At 43.3% G+C, this 23,937-nt stretch overlaps 1 pseudogene; it reads right to left on the bottom strand.

Annotated features, from left to right (window-relative positions):
• LOC120023955 overlaps positions 1–23,571 on the bottom strand; it is a 48,156-nt pseudogene extending 24,585 nt beyond the window's left edge.
• Positions 23,572–23,937: the final 366 nt, after the last annotated feature.

Raw genomic sequence — 23,937 nt, 5'->3', positions numbered from 1 at the left:
GTAGTCAAAACATAATAGCGGTCCTCTGAGTACATCAAAAAATGTTTGGTGTACCTCAACTGGTATGCATCCAGCCCTATCGTTATGTACTGTTAGTCTCTCTATTTCCTTTGATAATATGAACTCTTTTGACATAAATTGCTTTTGTTTTAAAGATGAGTATTGGATTGCATGGCCTCGAAAGGCACATTTAAAAGTGTCCCATACAATAAGGGGATCAGCTGTACCTATGTTATGTCTGAAAAAGTAAGTTATGAATTCTTCTGTCTTGGTTAAAAACAAGTTGTCATCCAATAGGCTTTGATTAAATTTGAAGCTGCCAGTTGAGGACTTGTGAGATGTCTGTTTCTCAAACTAGACACTCTAATGTACTTGTTCTCTTGCTTTATCTTGCTCTATCTTGCTTTCAACTCGATGCCATATTGCAATTCAATTATCTCCATGTCAACTCCAATTGGTAAAGCAAATACCTGCTGGAATCTAGTGGACACCTCCTCAATCTCAATGGGGAGGAAAGGGTTTGAGATAAATGCAAAAACCTCCCCTATGTCACTTAACTCCTGAAAACGCCTGTTGAATTCGGATGCCAGTTTCTCCAGGTGGGAACAGAATTCTTGCAGGAGAAAAGCATCTTTGTTTCCTATGTGTTGTGACATTTTCTCCAGGTTTGGGAAGTGCACCAGCCTTCTATTCCTCAGATGAGAGGCCCACACACCCACCTTGGCCTTAAAGGCATTGACCGCGCTGATCATGTGTACCACGTCTTTGTCTTTTCCCTGAAGCTCATAGTTGAGCTGGTTCAGTGGCTGTCCGTGAGGAAACCTCAGTCTAGCAGCCATGCATCATCAGACAGTTCCTCATGCTCCTCATTTCGTGACTCCAGAAATTATTTGATCTCGGGCAGCAAGTCAACAAATCGCTGCAGTACTTTCCCGCGACTCAACCACCTTACGCAAGAGTGGAGAATCAAGTCACCATACGCGGCATCAAGCTCATGTAATAAAGATTTAAAACAAGCGGTGGTGAAGTCCTTTTGTGTGAATCAAATTAACAATCATAACGGACAGACATAACTGGGGTGCCACAGGGTGGGATTGTCTCACCTTACTTCTTCCAGCTCCACATGTCCACTCGGAGAGACATATGTGATGACACTGGCTACGCCGACAACATTGGGGTGTCCCATGCTATAAGGCTAGCAAACATAAAAAATGGCACCTTTTTAAATTTAACCTTTATAAATCTAACCTTTAACCTTTAGTCAGTTAAGAACAAATTCTTATTTACAATGACGGCCTACCGGGGAACAGTGGGTTAACTGCCTTGTTCAGCGGCAAAACGACAGATTTGTACCTTGTCAGCTCGGGGATAACCAACTAGAGGAACAACATGCTTCTTAATGGAAAGAACTCACTGGGCAGTGGGCAAAAACTGGTTGAATCCACAAAGTTTCTATGTCCTCTCAACCCCAAAAATGAATGTGATGACATTGAATCAACGTGGAAAACTGATTAGATTAGGAAAAAGTAATTGTATTTTTTTTACCCAACTTTTAACCTAAATCAAATCAAATCCAATTGTATTTGTCACATGCTTAGTGATGTGGACACAGGTGAACTTGAAGCTCTCGACCCGCTCCACTATAGCCCTGTCAACGTGAATGGGGGTGTGCTTGGCCCTCCGTTTCCTGTAGTCCATGATTAGCTTCTTTGTCTTGCTGACGTTGCGGGAGAGGTTGTTGTCCTGGAACCACACTGCCAGGTCTCTGACCTCATCCCTATTGGCTGCTTCATCGTTTTCGGTGATCAAGCCTACCACCATCATGTCGTCTGCAAACTTGATGATGGTATTGTAGTCTTACGCAGCCACGCAGTCGTGGGTGAACAGGGTGTACAGGAGGGGACTAAGCACACACCGCTGAGAGACCCCCGTGTTGAGAGTCAGCGTGGCGAATGTGTTGTTGCCTACCCTCACTACCCACAAATCCAATTAACGGTGACATTTTTTGTTGATTTCACATTGAATTCAGATGAGTTGACAACTCAACCAAATGTAAATCAAAACAACTCAATCAAATATAAATCAAAACTAGACTTTGAACTGACGTCTGTGCCCAGTGGGAAGTCTGTCAAACTAAGAATCTGCTTCTCCAAAAATCCTCCCCAACCAGCTCCGCTAATTCTTTGTGGACTGTTCCAGTTGTAACAAGCACAAAATACATTGGCTTCTACTTGGACAACCAACACATTGGTCCCCACAAGCAGTGGAAAAGGCTTCAAAGTGTCTCCATTTTTTGAGAATAACCAAGTTTCCATTCAACCTTTTTATGCGAGTAAAGTACATGTCGCATAAAACATGTTATGACAGGCCTGATAGAAACAGAACATTTGTCTGTAAACTTTCCAAATGTCGACAAAACAAAATACGCTAGACAAAGTGGGATCTATTTGTGTCAGTAAAATGAATAGTGTGAGAAATGTTGGTGGAAACGCTTTTATGCGCACATATTGATATAATAACCATCATATCTTGGCTTCCCAGGCCCAGGCTGATAGTGGTCAAGTTCCTGAGGTTCAAGAACAAGGTAGCTGTTCTGGAAAGAGCCAAGAGTTTGAGAGGAACGTATATCTTCCTCAACGAGGACTATCCTGAACCTGTGCGCCAGAAGAGGAAATAACTGATCCCAGCCATGAAAGCTGCCAGAGCCCGTGGGGACATTGCTTACATCCCCTATGACAGGCTCATTGTCCACCCTCCCTCCCAGAAGCCTGGAAGGGATGAGAGAACCAAGCCTATGTGTTTGTAGCTTCAACCCCACAGCGCACACACACACACACACACACACACACACACCAATTGATTAATGGACTGCTGAATGTATATATTTTTTTCTCTTGCTTTGTTTGCTCTTTTCCATATTATGTCTATCTTTGATAATTTCCCCAGGAAAGGGCTGAAAATAGCCCATATTAATATATGTAGCCTTAGAAATAAGGTTCATGACATCAATAACTTGCTAACATCAGATAACATTCATATATTAGCCATTTCTGAGAGTCACTTAAATAATTCATTTGATGATACAGAGCTATACAAGGATATAACATCTATAGAAGAGACAGAAACGCTTACGGGGGAGGTGTTGCTGTATATATTCAGAGCCATATCGCTGTAATGCTTAGAGATGATCTTATGTGAAGTGTTATTTAAGTGTTGCAGGTTCACTTGGCACATCTAAAGCCTTTTTCTTTTGGGGTCTTGCTGTAGGCCACCAAGTGCTAACAGTCAGTATCTAAATATTATATGTAAAATGCTTGATAGTGTATGTGATGTAAACAGAGAGGTCTACTTTCTTGGGAACCTGAATATTGAGGTCCCCAAGAAAGCTTCTCACTGTAACCAGTGCCTGTAATCTGGTTCAGGTTATTAATCTACCAGAGTGTTAACAAACACTACAGGAACAAGATCATCCACATGTATCGATCACATTTCTACTAATACTGTAGAACGTTGTTCTAAAGCTGTATCTGTACCCATTGGATGCAGTGATCAAAATATAGTGTCTATATCCAGGAACGCCTAAGTTACAAATGCTGGGCCTAAAATAGTATATAAGAGATCATACAAAATATTTTGCTGTGCCTCTTATGTGGATGGTGTAAAAAGTATTTGTTGGTCTGATGTAATTAATAAGGAGCATCCAGACGCTGCACTTGATGAGTTTATGAAATTGCTTCTTCCAATTATTGATAAACATGCTCCTCTTAAGAAACTGACTGTTAGACCTGTTAAGAACTGTTAAGGCTCCATGGATTGATGAGGAATTGAGAAATTGAAAAACTGTATGACCAACTTAGTCAGGAAATGCCAACAATGAACAGTGAGCCATCTTATTTATGCATAAAAAAACTAATAATGAAAGAAAAGCATTGCAAGTTTGAATTTTGTAAAGATAGTGTGGGAGAGGTGGAAAAAGTATTATTAACGATCAATAATGACAAACCCCTTGGCATTGACAACGTAGATGGAAATCAACTGAGGATGGTAGCTGACTCTATAGCCACTCCTATCTGTCATATCTTTAATCTGAGCCTAGAGGAAAGTATTTGTCCTCATGCCTGGAGGGAAGCCAAAGTAATTCCGCTACCCAAGAGTGGTAAAGCGGCCTTTACTGGTCCTAACAGCAGACCTATGAGCTTGCTGCCAGCTCTTAGCAAACTGTTGGAAAGAATTGTGTTTGACCAAATACAATTATATTTCTCTGTAAACAAATTAAGAACAGACTTTCAGCATGCTTATAGAGATGTAAACATGTACTGTACTGCACTGACACAAATGACTGACGATTGGTTGAAAGAAATTGATAATAAGAAGATTGTGGGAGCTGTACTGTTAGATATCAGTGCAGCCTTTGATATTGTTGACCATAATCTATTGTTGAAAAAACACACGTGTTATAGCTTTTCAACATCTGCCATATCATGGATTCAGAGCCAACTATCTAATAGAACTCAAAGGGGTTTCTTTAATGGAAGCTTCTCTAATATCAAACATGTAAAGTGTGGTGTACCACAGGGCAGCTCTCTAGGCCCTCTACTCTTTTCTATTTTTACCAATGACCTGCCACTGGCATTAAACAAAGCATGTGTATCCATGTATGCTGATGATTCAACCATATACCCATCATCAACCACAGCTAATAAGGTCCCTCAAACCCTTAACAAAGAGTTGCAGTCTGTTTTGGAATGGGTGGCCAGTAATAAACTGGCCCTGAACATTTCTAAAAGTAAGAGCTAAGTTCTCGGCCTCAGCTGAATCTGGTAATGAATGGTGTGGCTGTTGAACAAGTTGAGGGGACTAAATTACTTCGCGTTACTTTAGATTGTAAACACTAATGGTCAAAACATATAGATTCAATGGTTGTAAAGATGGGAGAGGTCTGTCCATAATAAAGAGATGCTTTGCTTTTTTGACACCGCACTCCACAAAGCAAGTCCTGCAGGCTCTAGTTTTGTCTTATCTTGATTATTGTCCAGTCGTGTGGTCGAGTGCTGCAAGGAAAGACCTAGTTAAGCTGCAGCGTGCCCAGAACAGAGCGGCACGTCTTGCTCTTCATTGCAATCAGAGGGCTGATATAAATACTATGCATACCAGTCTCTCTTGTCTAAGAGTTGAGGAGAGACTGACTGCATCACTTCTTCTTTTCATGAGAAACATTAATGTGTTGAAAATGCCAAATTGTTTGCATAGTCAACTTACACACAGCTCTGACACACACACTTACCCCACCAGACATGCCACTAGATGTCTTTTTACAGTCCGCATATCCAGAACAAATTAAAGAAACCGTACAGTATTATATAGCACCATTATTGCATGGAACTTCGTTCCATCTTATATTGCTCAAATGAACAGCAAACCTGGTTTTAAAAAACGATAAAGCAACACCTGACAGCACAACGTTTCTCCCCTATTTGACCTAGATAGTTTGTGTGTATGTATTGGTTTTGGTATGTAGGCTACATGTGCCTTTTTATTTTTAAATGTAGTTCTGTCCTTGAGCTGTCCTTGTCTAGTAATGTTCTGCATTATGTCATGTTCTGTGTGGACCCCAGGAAGAGTAGCTGCTGCTTTTGCAACAACTAATAGGGATCCTAATAAATAAAAAAATACCAAATATCGAAGTGGACTTGGAGTCATGCGATAATATGGCGTATGATATTGTCACGTTCCTGACCTTATTTTCCTTTGTTTAACTTTGTTTAGTTGGTCAGGACGTGAGCTGGGTGGGTAGTCTATGTTATGTGTTTCTATGTGGGGTTAAATGTGTTGCCTGATATGGTTCTCAATTAGAGGCAGGTGTTTGACGTTTCCTCTGATTGAGAACCATATTAAGGTAGGCTGTTCTCACTGTTTGTTTGTGGGTGATTGTTCCTGTGTCTGTGTCCGTTGCACCACACGGGACTGTTTCGTTTGTTCATTCGTTTGGCTAGTCTTTCCTGTTCGTGCGTTCTTCGTGTCTATATGTAAGTTCTTATGTTCAGGTCAGTCTACGTTGTTGGTTTGTTATTTTGGTAATTATCAAGTGTAGTTCGTGTCAGTGTTCGTCTTGTCAAATAAATTCATTATGTCTACATTCAACGCTGCATTTTGGTCCGACCCTTACTCCTCCTCCTCATCCGAGGAGGAGGCATTAGACAGCCGTTACAGATACGGTGTGTGGTCCTCCCACTACGACTCGTCTGGAAAGCATGCAGTTTATTAGGCTACAGATTAAATAAATCATGATGAACTTCAAAGGGTTGTGTAAGTGCAAGGTGATGAGCTTGATGCTCCTTTCCAATAAATACCAGAGTTTTTGTTGTGAGAAAACCTTCAGTCGAGTTGAAAATGCAGTGGAAACCCATTTCACTTGTATTCTTTATTTAGTACATGTAAATTTAACTGCAAGAGGTATTTTGATGTGCACTACGTCATCACACACAGCCTTTTATCCACAACAAGTCAATTGATGGTAACTCATCTCTGGCGGGAAAATGCGCATATTATTTTCTTGCTTGTGAACGCAAGAAATAGCCTTCCCACTGATGACCTCGTGGAACTCTACACCACCAAGTATGCCTAGAGTATGCCCGTGTGTTGCTGGTGGGCTGCACAAAGACGTATTACGTTGCACTGGATAGGGTACAGAAAAGGGCAAGCAAGATAATAACCAAAAAACTAAGATTGTTTTTCTGCATAATTCAGTCTTGTTGAGTACAAGCATGAATAAAATAACCCCCCCCAAAAAATTGTCAAACTGTTTCAGCCACCTGATTCGAACTAACCTACACCTGCTCAAGAAAACAAGACGAGATCATTTCAATTCATAAGGTTAATAAGTGCCCCCCTTCCTTACCACTCAGTCAGTACTAGTAGTAACCTCTACAGTAAAGTGTAAAATATCTTCTCTTCAATGCCTGAGCTGTGGGCAATGAAGAGGTAAGTTTTTCCACAGTTTTCCTTCCTCTTCCCCTCTCTGAGTGTTCCTATTCCAGTAACGGACGTTTCTGAAAGGGTGTGAAACTATGGGTTATGTAACCGTGACCACATATTGAGGCCGCCACGGTGTGTGTGCGTGTGTGTGTGTGCGTGTGCGTGTGTGTGTGTGTGTCGCCATGCATGGAGGATGTAAAAAACGATATTTTCTGGTCCCCTGCTTAGTGCTCAGCTGCTACCCCCCTCCTCTCCCTCTCTTTCTTTCTTTCTTTCTTTCTTTCTTTCTTTCTTTCTTTCTTTCTCTCTCTTTCTCTTTCTCTCGCCATCCCTCTCTCCCTCCACAGACTCCTTAGGTTGTTTCTGAGTGTGCTGATTGGCTCGTCTGTTGAACAAGGAGTTAGCAGGGGGCAGTGAGGCAGGTTAACCTGAAGGGACAGAAGACATTATCCCTAAGCAAAATCGCCCGGAGGGAGCCCTCTAGCCATTGTCAGTGTCTGACTCTCTGTTTAAACCATCAGATTGGACTTCTGTTTAACCAAACAGAGCTAGAAAGCCAGCCAAAGCTGCTGAAAACATTGGGTTTTGGGTTGAAGAAAGATAATTATTATATAACAATTTGTATGTGAATGTCATATTCAGTAGTGAATGACTGATGATTGCATTGACAGTAGCCACACTGCTGCTGGAGTGATTGCTCTGAGCCCCGAACCTGTCAGCAGAAAGACTCACCAAGCAGCTCACAAGCTAGGGTTGCTTGGTTTCTAATGAGTAGAGAGCTGTAACCTTGAGTATCATGCAGCTCTCGTCCTCCCTTTTCTCTCTCTCCCTATCTCCCTTCTATCGCAACCCCTCTCTCTCTCCTCCCTCATTTCTCTTTCTCTCCTCTCTCTCACATCTTTTATTCCCACCCCCCTCTTTCTCTCACTCCTCTCACCTTCTCTCTCTCGCCTCTCCTTATCCCCCCTCTCTGTATGTCAGTCTCTCTCTGAGTAGGAGAGGCAGTTATTAATGTGACAGAGGGTAAAAGGACAGTTCGGATGAGATCAATCACTGGGTCCCAGGCAGGCAGGCAGGGGACGACAAGGGTTGCTTCCCAAATGGTACCCTATTCCCTTTATAGTGCACTACTTTTCACCAGGGTCCATAGGGCTCTGGTCAAAAGTAGTGCGCTGTGTAAGGAATAGGGTGCCATTTGGGAGGCAGAAATGAGACACGGTACAGACGGACGCTTTTAATAGACCCAATCATCTGTGGGCACCGGCCAGCCTCCTTCTTCTGGGCCACAGGTGGCAGTTGGCATTTTTTAGCTGTCTTCTCCTCCTTCTCTCTCTCTTCCTCTCCTCTCTATCTCCCCCGCCTTCTCTCTCTCTCCCTCCCTCTCTCTCTTTCTCTCTCTCACTCCCAGTCCCACAACACTCTGAGGAGTGCCTCCTCTGCTGAAAGAGCGATCATTTCAGGGCTGAAGTGAGATCACTCACTTGGCGTATGTATGTGTGTGCATGCTGCGGGATGTTTTCAGGCTGCAGTGGATGAATCGAGTTAGAATGATCAATCAATCAACCAGTGTTTACCTATCACATTGATGGATTAGGACAATTATCAACCGACGCCCAGCCTAAAGTATCTATTGATAAGATCTCAAGTTTAATTCTCTTGAATATAAAAGGTTTTAAAAGGAATGGTGGAGAGAGAGAGAAAGAGAGAGGGAGTGAGGGTAGAGTATGGAGGAGAGAGGGAGGGAAGGAGAGAGAGAGAGCCCAGTTCCCACAGCAGCAACAATGTACCAGTGATGGAGTGGGAGAAGCAGAGTGGGGTAGAGAGAAAGAGATGGAGGGAGAGAAGAAACAGAGCATGGTGGAGAGAGCAAAAGAGAAAGAGAGCCTGTTGTATTTACATGTAAATTAGACATGGCAGAATGAAAGGAAAGAAAACAAGCTGAAGTGGGTCAGGAGCAGCCGCACACACACACACACATATGATCCTACTTACAACTTCAATGACTCCACAACATGTTTGATACCACATATTCTTTTTGTGACTTTGGTACATTCCATACTGGTCACGCTTGTAACGCAGCCAGTCTTTCATTCAAAACCTGTCATTGTGTATTCATTTGGATTGTAAACATCTTTCACCACGCAACCATTGATTCAAGATATAAGTTGATTGTGAAACGTAATGAGAACATTGGTTTAATCACCAAAACAACATAATGATATCTTCTTCAATGTAGTCGTTTGAACTACCAGTTAAATCCAATAGCAAACAATGCAAGATACGTGTTTCAAATCGCCCTTAGAAGTACTGAAAGTAATATGCAACAGTACTGTAAATTACAGTAGATTACACAGTTTTCACATTAGGCAATACACTTACATTATCCAACAAAATTGACAGAAAATCTATAATTTCCATAATATCTATACAATGTGTAATCAAAGGTGTGATCAATGAAGACATTCTCTACCATCTCTACAATCATTCATACAAAGAATACATATTTTTCAGATATAATAGCAACATCGGTCTACTGTCTGTAATCAAATGTAAGAAATTAAATGAAAAAATTAAATGAATGAAAATAAAACCTACTGTTTATCATGCATTTAATTTGCATCATCACCGTCTTGAGCATTTGGCCATAAATTCTCACATCACAGTGAATGTCCCCATTGTTCATGCACAGCGGGAAAAACCTTTTGGCATGGCGAATCCAAGTTTGACATTGGTCTGCATTGATGTTGTCGCATGCCTCATCCATGGCTAGAAGGGTTGCACGCTCATGGGGATGGCGATAGCACACCTTCCACCACCATGCTGAAAAAATATTCTCAATAGGGTTGAGGAAAGGAGAGTATGGTGCAGGTATACAGTGCACACCGCAAACACACACACATGCACGCACGCATGCACACTCCCCTTTGGCAAGCTTTTATTGTGCTGTGGAGCTCGTAAACGTCTAAGAAACACGTGCAGATATATCTGCCTTCGCTCCTCTGTGTTTACAGTGCATTCGGGAAAGTATTGAGACCCCTTGACTTTTTCCACACTTTGATACGCTACAGCCTTATTCTAAAATGGATTCAATGGTTTTTCCCCTTCATCAATCTACACACAATACCCCATAATGACAAAGCAAAAACAGGTTTCAACATTTTTGCAAATGTATGACAAAAATCCGGAAATATGACATTTACAGTGCATTCGGAAGGTAATCAGACACCTTCCCTTTTCCCACATTTTGTTACCTTACAGCCTTATTCTAAAATTGATTAAATTATTTTTTTCCCTCATCAATCTATATAATCCCATAATGACAAAGAGAAAACAGGTTTTAGATTATAATTTTTTTTAGACAGACGCTTGGCATTCAGGTCAAAGAGTTCAATCTTGGTTTCATCAGACAAGATAATCTTGTTTCTTATGGTCTGAGAGTCCTTTAGGTGCCTCTTGGCAAACTCCAAGCGGGCTGTCATGTGCCTTTTACTAAGGAGTCTTTCGTCTGGCCACTACCAATAAGGCCTGATTGGTGGAGTGCTGCAGAGATGGTTGTTCTTCTGGAGTGTTCTCCCATCTCTACAGACGAGCTCTGTCAGTGACCATCGGGTTCTTGGTCACCTCCTTGACCAAGGCCCTTCTCCCCCTATCGCTCAGTTTGGCCAGGCGGCCAGCTCTAGGAAGAGTCTTGGTGGTTCCATACTTCTTCTATTGAAGAATTATGGAAGACAATGTGTTCTTGGGGACCTTCAATGCTGCATAAATGTTTTGGTACCCTTCCCCAGATATGTGACTCGACACAATCCTGTCTCGGAGCTCTACGGATAATTTCTTTGACCTCATGGCTTGGTTTTTGCTCTGGCATTCACTCTCAACTGTGGGACCTTATAAAGACAGGTGTGTGCCTTTCCAAATCAAGTCCAATCAATTGAATTTACAACAGGTGGGCTCAAATCAAGTTGTAGAAACATCTGAAGGATGATCAATGGATCTCATAGCAAAGGGTCTGAATACTTACGTAAATCAGGTATTTCTATTGAAAAATTTGTATCAATTTGAAAAAATGTCTAAAAAACGTTTTGCTTTGTCAGTATGGGGTATTGTGTGTAGATTGATGAGGATTTAAAAAAAATATCAATTTTAGAATAAGGTTGTAATTAACAAAATGTGGGAAAAGTCAAGGGGTCTCAATACTTTCTGAATGCGCTGTAGGGTCACGAATCGGGGAAGGGCCCAAAACCATGCCTGAACCACCTCTGCAGAGTGGAACCTGACATTGTCCCACACAACGACATAAGTGACCCCTTCACCTTGACAGGCCTTCTCAACTTCATTGAGAAACACAATGAGGTGTGCAGCGTTGCAGGATCCAAGTAATGGCCTACATTCTACCACACCATCTTCAGAGATAGGTGCGCACATGGAGATGTTTCCCCCACCTTGTCCAGGCCCTTGGACGGTCGCCCGTCGGCCGACGAGGTTCCGCCCACGGCGCCGAGTTTTGGCCAGGTTGGCCTGCTTCATTAACAAAGATATACTTGTGATGGTTCGCAGCAACATCAAGCACCATCCCCCTCTAAAAATATATTTTGCTTAGTTATTTTTACAGTATAGTTCCAGGATGATATTGTGAAGTAGTATGTGCATTAACAGTAAAAGTAATACAGTATATAGTGCTGTACCTGAACATACTCGGCCAGCATTTGTTTCACCCGGTCGTAGTTTCTCTCAAAAGGTGGCCGATTGTTGGTAGAATGATGAATGCCACATTGGCAAAGGTGTCATTGTTCTCAATCAATGGCCTGCTTTGTTTCGGACAGCCGTATGTCATTCCTGGACCTCACCATTTCCACCAGTGCCCACTCCTGCTGGTCGGTCAGCACACGGCTACCACCATGGGGTCTTCTGTCAATTCTGAGGGTAGAACAGAGTATACTGTCAATAGATCATACTGTACGAATATTGTAACATGTTTTGTGAATTTACATGCATTACAATATGTCATTTGCTTTAAATGTAATGGTAAAGCATAGTGCATATCCTGCTGACTTATAGGTTTTCTTGGCGAATCTTTTCAGATTGGGGTGAACTAATCTGGCAGCCTCGGCCATGGTAAGGTCTCTGTTTACCACATGGTCAACGACGATGGCTCTGACTTTATTAGACAGAACGGTTCCTTGCCTTCTGCCTCGCTCTCTCTGATGTCCACCTCTATTGACGTCACCAATGCCAACCTCTTTGACCTCTTTTATGGGGCCCATGCCTACCTCTTTGAACTCTTTGATGGGGCCCATGCCCACCTCTCTGACAGGCTCCTTGTCCTACGAGCTCTTTGATTTCTTCCTCTCCCTTGCTGTCTATTCTGCTACATGTTAAAAGAAATTGCAAGTGTTCACACACCCCCTTTCACATCTATATGATGACCAATTGTGGTTACCACTATGTGAAATCAATTCGCAATAACGAGTAGTCATTATGTATGGTTATCATATATCATACATGTCATTTACATGTTTATACTTTACAAACACACATTCTATTTCTCTAGTTCTTAAAATCCATATATACATATAACACCTCCAATTCTTCTGGGAAGGCTTTCCACTAAATGTTGGAACATTGCTGTGACGACTTGCACTGATATTTGGCGAGTAGGCCTGATCTGCAGTCGGCGTTCCAATTCATCCCAAAGGTGTTTGATGGGATTGAGGTCAGGGCTCTGTGCAGGCCAGTCAAGTTCTTCCACACCGATCTCGACAAACCATTTCTGTATGGACCTCGCTTTGTGTAGAAAAGGGTCTTCCCCAAACTGTTGCCACAAAGTTGGAAGCACAGAATCATGTAGAATGTAGCGTTAAGATTTCCCTTCACAGGATTTATGGGGCCTAGCCCGAACGATGAAAAATAGCCCCAGACCATTATTCCTCCCACAAACTTTACAGTTGGCACCAGGCATTGGGGCAGATAGCGTTCTCCTGGCATCTGCCAAACCCAGATCCGTCCATCGGACTGCCAGATGATGAAGCGGGATTCATCACTCCAAAGAATGCGTTTCTACTGCTTCAGAGTCCAATGGAGCCGAGCTTTACAACGCTCCAGCCAACGCTTGGCATTGCGCATGGTGATCTTAGGCTTGCGTGCGGCTGCTCGACTATGGAAACCCATGTCATGACCCATTTCACAGTTCTTGTGCTGATGTTGCTTCCAGAGGAAGTTTGGAACTCGGTAGTGAGTATTGCAACCGAGGACAGACGATTTTTACTCGCTACGTGCTTCAGCACTCGGCGGTCCCGTTCTGTGAGGTTGTGTGGCCTACCACTTTGCAGCTGAGCCGTTGTTGCTCCTAGACGTTTCCACTTCACAATCACAGCACTCACGGTTGACCAGGGAAGCTCTAGCAGGGCAGAAATTTGACAAACTGACTTCTGCATCCTATGACGGTGCCACGTTGAAAGTCACTGAGCTCTTCAGTAAGACCATTCTACTGCCACTGTTTTTCTATGGCGATTGTATTGCTTTGTGTTCGATTTTATACCCCTGTTGGCAAAGGGTGTGGCTGAAATAGCCGAATCCATTAATTTGAAGGGGTGTCCCCATACTTTTGTATATATAGTGTATTTCTAGATGAATCACTAAAAGTTACTCTGGGATTTTGTGTGTTGTACTTAGTCAATTGAAAATGTGCTTCGAGCAACAAAACAACCCCAGCATTTTTGATGATCTGTTTTGAGTTTTGTACTAAGAATTGTGACATTGTACCACATACTTGTGAAAATAGTACCAAAGCAATAAAAAAACTATATAATTTCTTGATTTAGCTTCCTATTCCCTATAGTTGTATACTTTGGCCACGTATTCAGTATTCCTACCTATATTCACTAGAGTTGGTGTAATTCTCAGGTTTGGTTATTCTAGTGGTGTCTCTATCCAGTATAATCTGGTTTAAACACACAGCAGGGAGTTTGCTGTCTGCCCAGAGTGTTTCTACCTCCAGCACACCTTTCCTCTCCATAAATCTACAGGACAGGTACACGGAGTGCTCTCTCTCTCCTCTGGCTCTCATTCTCTCTCTTTCAATATATCATTCGCTCTCTCATCTTGTCTCTCTCTCTTTCTCTCTCCCTCCGCATCTCTTTCTCTCCCATTCTATTGTCTGAACCTGGCAAGGGTAGGCAGAGAAAGCTGATAATCATCTGTCTTACTGTATACACAGTTATATTTGTCTAGCTTCTGTGTATATCTGTGTGTTTTAATGGATACCAAACCCACTCTGTCTCTCTTTAGAGAGTTAAAACCTTTACCCACAGTCCTAGTGTCTCCATTATAGGAGAGTTGAGTAAGCCAGCCAGGCCATGATTGACCTCAGCAGAGGGCAGACAACATGGCCTTCAGCTCAAACAGCACTGGGGACCTCGGCCTGGCCACTCAGGACTGTGTAGAGAGTACGACTGCAGTGCCAGCCAAGGTCAATGGAAGGCTTTAGCAGCTTATAGGAGTAAATAAACCTGGAGAGGGAGAACAAGGACCCAGATGGACCTGTAAAAGGTTTTATAAGAGGACGTATAGTAAAGCAGTTAACAGGGACGGAAGATGGAGGATGGGGGTTTTACAAGTAAAAATAGTAAAGTCACTGTGGGAATCCTAGGGCTCAATTCAATCTGTAACGCTGAAGATCCGCATTACAATGAGATTTAAAGGCAATGTTCATGCGTTTGCGGAGACTGCATCCATGGTAAACACTGCATACAGGTAACTACCAAAATAAAGGAAACACCAACATAAAGTGTCTTAATAGGGTGTTGGGCCACCATGAGCCAGAACAGTTTAAATGCACATTGGCGTAGATTCTACAAGTGTTTGAAACTCTATCAGGGGGATCTGACACCATTCTTCCACGAGAAATTCCATCATTTGGTGTTTTGTTGATTTTGGTGGAAAACGCTCCAGAATCTCCCGTAAGTGGACAATTGGGTTGATATCTGGTGACTGAGACAGTCATGGCATATGGGTTACATTGGTTTTATGCTTATCAAAACATTCAGTGACCACTCATGCCCTGTGGATGGGGGCAAAATAATGGCCTACCCAGCATTTGTATATATTAACATAAGCATGATGGGATGTTAATTGTAAATTAATTTAGGAATCACACCTGTGTGGAAGCACCTGCTTTTAATATACTTTGTGTCCCTAATTTACTCAAGCGTTTCCATTATTTTGACAGTAATCTGTATGTCGGCTCAATCGGAAATTACCTACGCTACGGATTGAATTGAGCCCATAATGTCTTAGTCTAGTGTCTGACTCATGGGCCCTAAGGTGGTATATGGTCAATATACCACAGCTAAGGGCTGTTCTTATGCACAATGCAAAGCGGAGTACCACAAACCCCTGAGGTATCTTATTGCTATTATAAGCTGGTTACCAATGTAATTAGAGCAGTAAAAATACATGTTTTGTCATACCCGTGGTAAACGGTCTGATATATCATGGCTGTCAGCCAATCAGCTTTCAGGGCTCAAACCACCCAGTTTATAGTGTTCCATATATCGCAGAAATTACAGAATGTTCAGCATCAGGATTAACAATGAAAAAGAGGATAAAAAGAGACATGGATGTGAACTATTCCCTTTTGTGCATCGTAATGTAAAGATTGAACCATTTAATAAGCAAATTACTACAGAATCTTCACTGCATGAATTACTGGGCAAAGAGACTAATTGGAATACCAAATGCCTGAGTCCCAAATGGCACCCTATTCCCTATTTAGTGCGCTACTTTTGACCAGGGCCAATTGGGCTCCGGTCAAAAGCAGGGGAGTATATAGGGAATAGGTTTCCCTTTGGGACGCAGACAGCGTCTTCATAGCACGAACATGTGGCCTAGTTTCATGTTGCATTAGCATAGCATGATGGAGAGAACGATAAGTGCAGAACACATAGCAGCTTATCACCCAATCAAATCCATACATCTGCTCATTCTGGGATGGAGGACATGGAACGGTTAGTAGTTCATGTATGTGCCAGTAGATGGCAGCACTAACACACTCACACATACTGTACATAGCATAGAGACACCGCAAACACACACACATGCACGCACGCATGCACACTCCCCTTTGGCAAGCTTTCATTGTGCTGTGGAGCTCGTAAATGTCTAAGAAACACGTGCAGATATATCTGCCTTCGCTCCTCTGTGTTTACAGTGCATTCGGGAAAGTATTGAGACCCCTTGACTTTTCCACATTTTGTTCCGTTGCAGCCTTATTCTAAAACGGATTAAATTGTTTTTTTTTGCCCCTCATCAATCTACACACAATACCCCATAATGACAAAGCAAAAACAGGTTTTGGACATTTTTGCAAAAAAAACAACAACCATGAAATCACATTTATGTAAGTATTCAGACCATTTACTCAGTATTTTGTTCAAGTACCTTTGGCAGCGATTACAGTCTCGAGTCTTCTTGGGTATTTATTTATTTCAAACTTTTATTTAACTAGGCAAGTCAGTTAAGTACAAATTCTTATTTTATAATGACGGCCTACCCCGGCCAAACCCTCCCCTAACCTGGACGACGCTGGGCCAATTGTGTTCCGCTCTATGGGACTCCCGATCATGGCCGTTTCTGATACAGCCCAGGATCGAACCAAGGTCTGTAGTGACGCCTCTAGCACTGAGATGCAGTGCTTTAGACCAATGCGCCAGTCAGACGCTACAAGCTGGGTACACCTGCATTTAGGGAGTTTCTCCCATTCAGATCCTCTCAAGCTCTGTCAGGTTGGATGGGGAGCGTCGCTGCACAGCTATTTTCAGGTCTCTCCAGAAATGGTAGATCGGGTTCAAGTCCGGGCTCTGGCTGGGCCACTCAAGGACATTCAGAGAATTGTCCCGAAGTCACGCCTGCGCCAGTGGCGGTCAGTGCCGTTTATGATGAGGGAGGACGATTGATTTTTTTCAATGAGCATGGCCTTATTTGTATTACAGCATGTTGGATGATGTTGGACTTTCATATTCCATTCGCACAGTTCAATGTAACATCGATAGGTTTAGGCTACTACATGATACTACAATTTTTCCTATACCCATCATGAGGTTGCTACAACCTAGCTTATGAATGAAAGTTTACAGCATATGTGCACACAGGTTGAGAGAATATTTTTAGATGACAGACAGTGACACATGGACAGACAGTGACACATCCAATACCGCCTTGCACACTCTTACCTGCATCAAGCTTATCTAGGGTGTAATCATCACAGTTGCAAACAAGAGTTTCTATTGGACAAATTGAGGTATTTTTATCCCCGTTTCATTTGCTTCCGTTTAAGAAACTTTTTCCAACAGAATTGGCGGAATGAATTCACCCCTGATCACGCATAAACATAGTTTACTTTCATAGCAGCACTCTCCTCCTCTCACCTTTTCTGTTCGTTTGTGGACTTCAATGCACAACACATCAGCTGTATATGACCAGGTGAAAAAACCTTTTCAAGCCAAACCATATCATAACCGCTACACACAGCCTACATTGTTGTCACCATATTAGGTAAAGTAACATCAGAGTCAACATAGCTAATAGAACAAATGCGTTAGTGAACCTGCTAAAATCTCTCTCTCTCTTGTGCTTCTCCTTAATTTTTGAAGAAATTAATTTGTTGAAAACTGTTGTCAACTATTGTCTTTCTCCTCTCTCTTTGAGTCAACTACTCACCACATTTTATGCACTGCAGTGTCAGCTAGCTGTAGCTTATGCTTTCAGTACTAGAGTCATTCTCAAATACTTTGATTGGGTGGACAACATGTCATTTCATGCTGCAAGAGCTCTGACACATTGGAAGACGTCCCCCGGAAGTTGTCATAATTACTGTGTAAGCCTATGGAAGGGGTTGAGAACCATGAGCCTCCTAGGTTTTGTATTGAAGTCAATGTACCAAGTGGAGGACGGAAGCTAGCTGTCCTCTGGCTACACCATGGTGCTACCCTACAGAATGCTGTTGAGGCTACTGTAGACCTTCTTGCAAAACAATGTGTTTTAATCAATTATTTGGTCACGTGAATATATTTAGTCTAGTTTTATTTAAAAAGGATAACTTTTGTAATGTTTTACCATTTAAAAACAAATGAAATTCACTGAGGATGATCCTCCCCTTTCTCCTCTGAGGAGCCTCCACTGGCCTGCACTGTCTTGGCTGAGTGCTTAGGGTTGTTTGCCCCAGTCTGAGGTCCTGAGCACTCTGTAGCAGGTTTTCATCAAATTCTCTCAGTGCTTTGCTCCGTTCATCTTTCCCTCGATCCTGACTAGTCTCCCAGTCCATGCCGCTGAAAAACATGCCCACCATGCTTCACCATAGGGATGGTGACAGGTTTCCTCCAGACGTGACGCTTGGCATTTAGGCCAAAGAGTTCAATCTTGGTTTCATCAGACAAGAGAATCTTGTTTCTCATGGTCTGAGAGTCCTTTAGGTGCCTTTTGACACACTCCAAGCGGGTTGTCATGTGCCTTTTACTGAGGAGTGGCTTGCGTTTGGCCACTCTACCATAAAGGCCTGATTGGTGGAGTGCTGCAGTGATGGTTGTCCTTCTGTAAGGCTCTCCCATCTCCACAGAGGAACTCTGGAGCTCTGTCAGAGTGACCATCGGGTTCTTGGTCACCTCCCTGATTGCGGAGACTGCATCCATGGTAAACACTGCATACAGGTAACTACCAAAATAAAGGAAACACCAACATAAAGTGTCTTAATAGGGTGTTGGGCCACCATGAGCCAGAACAGTTTAAATGCACATTGGCGTAGATTCTACAAGTGTTTGAAACTCTATCAGGGGGATCTGACACCATTCTTCCACGAGAAATTCCATCATTTGGTGTTTTGTTGATTTTGGTGGAAAACGCTCCAGAATCTCCCGTAAGTGGACAATTGGGTTGATATCTGGTGACTGAGACAGTCATGGCATATGGGTTACATTGGTTTTATGCTTATCAAAACATTCAGTGACCACTCATGCCCTGTGGATGGGGGCAAAATAATGGCCTACCCAGCATTTGTATATATTAACATAAGCATGATGGGATGTTAATTGTAAATTAATTTAGGAATCACACCTGTGTGGAAGCACCTGCTTTTAATATACTTTGTGTCCCTAATTTACTCAAGCGTTTCTCATGGTCTGAGAGTCCTTTAGGTGCCTTTTGAACAGTCTTAGTGGTTGCAAACTTCTTCCATTTAAGAATGATGGAGGCCACTGTGTTCTTGGAGACCCTCAATGCACTGTCAACTGTGGGACCTTATATAGACAGGTGTGTGCCTTTCCAAATAATTTTCCAATCAATTGAATTTACCCCAGGTGGACTCCAATCAAGTTGTTTGAAACATCTCAAGGATGATCAATGAGCTCAATTTAGAGTCATAGCAAAGGGTCTGAATACTTATGTAAATAAGGTATTTCTGTTTTTTATTTGTAATAAACTTGCAAAAATTTATAAAAACCTGTTTTCGCTTTGTCATTATAGGGTATGTGTGTAGATTGAAAAAAAAAATGTTGAATCAATTTTAGAATAAGGTTGTATCGTAACAAAATGTGGATAAAGTCAAGGGGTCTGATTACTTTCCAAATTCACTGTATGTGTGTGCGTGTCTGTCTGTTCCAGAAACAGCACTAGAGTTCATGAGGAGAGGCCAAATAGCATCCTATTCACTATATAGTGCACTACTTTTGACCAAGGCCCATAGGGCTCTGATCAGAAAGTAGTACATTAAATAGCGAATAGGGTAACATTTGGGACGCACTCAAATGAAACTGCTGTTTCTCCAATCTGTAAGTCTGGACTGTCTCCACTCACACTGTCTTCCTAATGCTAATCCCATCTAGGGCATAGGGAGGGAGGTAGGGAGGCTCTGAAACAACCAACAGTCATGCTGTGACACACACACACACACACACACACACACACACACACACACACACACACACACACACACACACACACACACACACACACACACACACACACACACACACACACACACACACACACACACACACACACACAGTGCGACACACAGGACCCTCACTTAGGGGAGGAAATCACACATTTTCCTAATCGACACTGAAAATGTTTCTTCACTCCAACAAGAGCTCGTTAAGAGGCAAACGAGATGGCTAATTAGAATGCTCTCAGCAAACATTGACATCTCTCCTCTTCCTCCCCTCATCCACGCAATTATTCAGTCCACTGCTCCGCTTGCGTTCACATAAACACGCAGGGGGTGTCACAGAGAGAAAGTTGCTCTTCTGATAACCCCATTTCATGCTGCGTATGTTCATCCCTCCCTCCCTCCCTCCTTTCACGTCTGTAGGGCTTGTGGTGGTGGAGCTGATAGAGCTTTGACCTTGAGAAGACAGACCGTGTGTGTGTGTGTGTGAGCGTGTGTGTGTGTGTGTGTGTGTGCACGTGGCAGCCAAGCAAGGAGGCAGCACGTAGCTAATCTATGGAGCATGTCGTTCATTGGCAGTGCCTGAGAATGAGCAACTAGCGTCGGTCGCTCGATAGCTCACTACAGATGCTTGTAAGTGAAGCCCAAGTGTTACAAGACATGATGTACTCAGAATCACATAGCACCACTGTTCTGCTCCCTATTTACTCACAGTGTGGAGGATGTTGTGCTGAAACAGTGAATGGTTGTACTGTAGCCTATCACTGTTGGAAACACCTCCAACTTCCCCATAAACAGATATATCCAGCCCGGTGGGAGTTAAAACTGTCCTCTGGCAGGAGAGCACTCCTCTCTCTCTCTCTCTCTCTCTCTCTGTCTCTCTCTGTCTCTCTCTCTCTCTCTCTCTCTGTCTCTCTCTCTGTCTCTCTCTCTGTCTCTCTCTCTGTCTCTCTCTCTGTCTCTCTCTCTCTCTCTATGTCTCTCTCTCTCTCTATGTCTCTCTCTCTCTCTCTCTATGTCTCTCTCTCTCTTTCTCTCTCTCTTCCCAGTGTCGGTTGTAGCAGAGAGAGAGAGAGAGAGAGAGAGAGAGAGAGAGAGAGAGAGAGAGAGAGAGAGAGAGAGAGAGAGAGAGAGAGAGAGAGAGAGAGAGAGAGAGAGAGAGAGAGAGAGAGAGAGAGAGAGAGAGAGAGAGAGAGAGAGAGAGAGAGAGAGAGAGAGAGAGAGAGAGAGAGAGAGAGAGAGCCTTAGTAGCTAATCTTCTCTCTTCTCCTCTCCTCCTCTCGTCCTTCCCTAAGGAACTCACACAGGCAAAGATAAGCCCCAACTCTTTTCCATCACTGCTCAGAGCGCTCACCCATAAAACTATAGTGTGAGAGAGCACTGTGGGCATTATCTAGGGCGGGCAACCTTCTCAGGACGGCTTCAAGCAATGACGTGAGGATCCCCTCCTTGTATATGTAGTCGAGAAAAGTAACACCTGACAGTGACACTTTTTTAACGATCTTCATGGAAATGTCACAATAGTCAACATCAGTGCATATAGTTTCATGTCTGTGTAATTATCGTTGCAAAATACATGATAATAGTTTAGTTACAAAACAACGCTGATGCAAAATGAGCACACCTATCCATTCCAGAATGTCAAAACACAAGACGAGTGGTAGTATGCCAACTGTATTAATGGAATCCAGTCATGAGGGAACAGTTTCAAAGTGTGTCTCTTTAACCTGTTTTGGAAGACATCTGATTTGTCCGTGCTTCCTTCTCTGTGTCTCAACTCTTCTCTCATTTCACCTATTTTCTCTCCTCTCCAGGGGACCTCTTGAGACTGACTTGAGGGTGTGCGGAGGATCTGACACACACACACACACACACACACACACACACACACACACACACACACACACACACACACACACACACACACACACACACACACACACACACACACACACACACACACACACACACACGTACGTTCACACATACACGTTCTGTACATGCAATGTAATGTAGGAGAAGACACAGGAATACTTAGAAAGCGTATGCACGGAAAAGTACACAAGTGCGCACATGCAGACACGTGCACGCACGCACGCACACACAGTCCAGCCAGCCAGCCAGCCCCGCTAACCACTGTCTGATCGATTTGTTGGAGCAGCACAGCCTCTCTGCTTTCATCTTTAAGCATAGCGTGGAGGTGGCCCCTGGAGCTTACCCCCTCCTCACCCACAATCAACCTCCCTAACCTCCTCCTCACCCCTCGCTCCTGGAGCTCAGCACCAGTGTTGTAGTACTTGAGTTCAGCACTCCCTCACCATCCTCACACCTCCCCTCTTTACCATAATATATGCCATTTAGCAGACACTTTTATCCAAAGTGACTTACAGTCATGCATGAATATATTTTAGATATGGGTGGCCCCAGGAATCAAACCCACAACCCTGGCATTGCTAACACTGTGATCTACCAACTGAGCCACACAGGACCATCTCTCCTTCCCATCATCTCTCCTCATTCTCACTCACCTCTCCCTATATCCCCCCTCAACCCTTCTCCCACGTGGCGCCCACCTCTCTGAAACGGAGCTCATCTTCATAGCGACCGCTGCCATTGGTTCACCTGGGGACATCGCTCGGCTCCACGGCAACTAGAGGAGCTGTCGGACTGACCGAAGCGAAGGGGGGCTGCTTCCGCCGTAACTACTTCTGACAGGTGAGGAGGGGAGAGGAGAGAGGAGGGGGAAGAGATGAGAGCACAGCTGTGACCGCATCGGCTTAGGTTTAGTTGTTTGGGAGGGCTTGGGATGTTTTGTTATTTTCTGTCCCTGAGGACAAAGATGTCACACTTGCACTACTTCATGTTTGTGTACCTGGCAGCATCAATTACTGATATGTAGTCCTACCTTGTATTTTCAAAAAGCAGGTTATATATCCCCGAATACTTGATATTTGGGTTTTTTGAAAAGTAGCTTCGCATGTATGTAATATAGTTTCAAGTATTATTAGTCGTATGTATGGGGTACATCGTCCAATGAAATGCTTACTTGCACGTTCCTTCTCTTCAACGCAACAACAATAAGAAAATATAAGAATATGAAAATAAAGTCAATGGCTCAGTAGAATAGAAAACATTTTAGCATAAGTATTATACTGGAAGGCACAATTTATAGTCCAATATTTACACATGTATTGGGGAAGGGGGGATTAGGGGCAAGTGTTTCATTTGAGCAGGAATAAGAGTCTAGTAGCAGCAGTTGTGATGTGTGTGTAGCATGAATGTATATGTGTGTTTAAGTACAGTATGTCTGTGTGTTTGTGTGAGTGAGTGCATGTGTGCTAAGGAGCAGAGAATCAGAGCAGGTGGTCAGTCCAGTTCAAGTGTTCAGCAGTCTGATGTCCTGTAGATAGAAACTATCTCTGAGCCTGTTGGTATCAGACCTCATGCTGTGATACTGTCTGCCCGACAGTAAGGGAGAGAACAGCTCGTGGCTGGGGTGTGTGGGGTCCTTGATGATGCGTGGCGTTCCTCAGGTGGAGGGCCTTGCGGTCGTGGAGGGAGCAATTCCCGTACCAGGCCATGATGCAACTGGTCAGGACACTCTCGATGGTGCAGCGGTAGTACTTGGAGAGGACCCAGGGTGGCACGCCAAATTTCTTCATCCGCTTTAAGAAGTAGAGACGGTGTTACGCCGTCTTGACAAGAGTGGTGGTGTTGTTGGTCCATTTCAAGTCCACGGTGAAGTGGACGCTGAAGAACTTAAATCTCGTGACTCTCACTACTGCAGTCCAGTTGATGTGGTTCGGGGGCATGTTCCCTCCTCTGCTTCCTGAAGTCAACAATCAACTCCTTTGTTTTGCTGATGTTGAGGGAGAGGATGTTGTCATGACACCACAATGCCAGTTCACTTACCTCCTCTCTATAGGCTGACTCGTTGTTGTTGGTTATCAGGCCTACAACTGTGGTGTCGTCAGCAAACTTGATAATGGAGTTGGTGTCGTGCAAAGCAACACAGTCGTGGGTGAACA

The sequence above is a fragment of the Salvelinus namaycush genome, chromosome 29 (genome assembly GCF_016432855.1).
Source record: "Salvelinus namaycush isolate Seneca chromosome 29, SaNama_1.0, whole genome shotgun sequence".
In the NCBI taxonomy this organism is placed as follows: Eukaryota; Metazoa; Chordata; class Actinopteri; order Salmoniformes; family Salmonidae; genus Salvelinus; species Salvelinus namaycush.
The sequence above is the reverse complement of the archived record's forward strand: the minus strand, read 5'-3'. Positions and strand labels throughout refer to the sequence as shown.